This window comes from Rhagoletis pomonella, unplaced genomic scaffold (genome assembly GCF_013731165.1).
Source record: "Rhagoletis pomonella isolate Grant_MI unplaced genomic scaffold, Rhpom_1.0 Rhpom_scaffold_00002, whole genome shotgun sequence".
NCBI lineage: Eukaryota > Metazoa > Arthropoda > Insecta > Diptera > Tephritidae > Rhagoletis > Rhagoletis pomonella.
The window spans coordinates 104,081,785-104,082,224 of NW_023458556.1; positions in this window are offsets into that span (position 1 = coordinate 104,081,785).

Sequence of the window (440 nt, forward strand, 5' to 3'; positions counted from 1 at the left end):
TTTTGATATTCGTAGCATGGTTTTATTCTATTGATTTAAAGCAAGACCAACATTTTAAAAATACTTAAATCAAGATGGGTCCCTTAATAACTGATGAACAAATGTATGGATGATATAATACAAGGTTGCACAAAGAGAAGACGAGAGTAAGAGGAAATGCCGAACAAATTAATTTTGCTTCCTATTTAGCAAACAAAAGATGGTATGTTACTTAAATGTATTCATGAGTCTAACGTGAACTTAGCGAGAGATGAAGCAGAACAACAGATTATATTCCTAAAAGAAATCCTAAATATATAAATACTAGCTTATACCCGCGGGTTTCACCCCACGTTTTTATACAAATATGTAAAATAATTTAATGATTTTATATTTTATTTCTGTGCACATTTCGTTATAGCTCGTTATTTTTTAAGCGAGTTAAGGTACTTAGGCCGTTT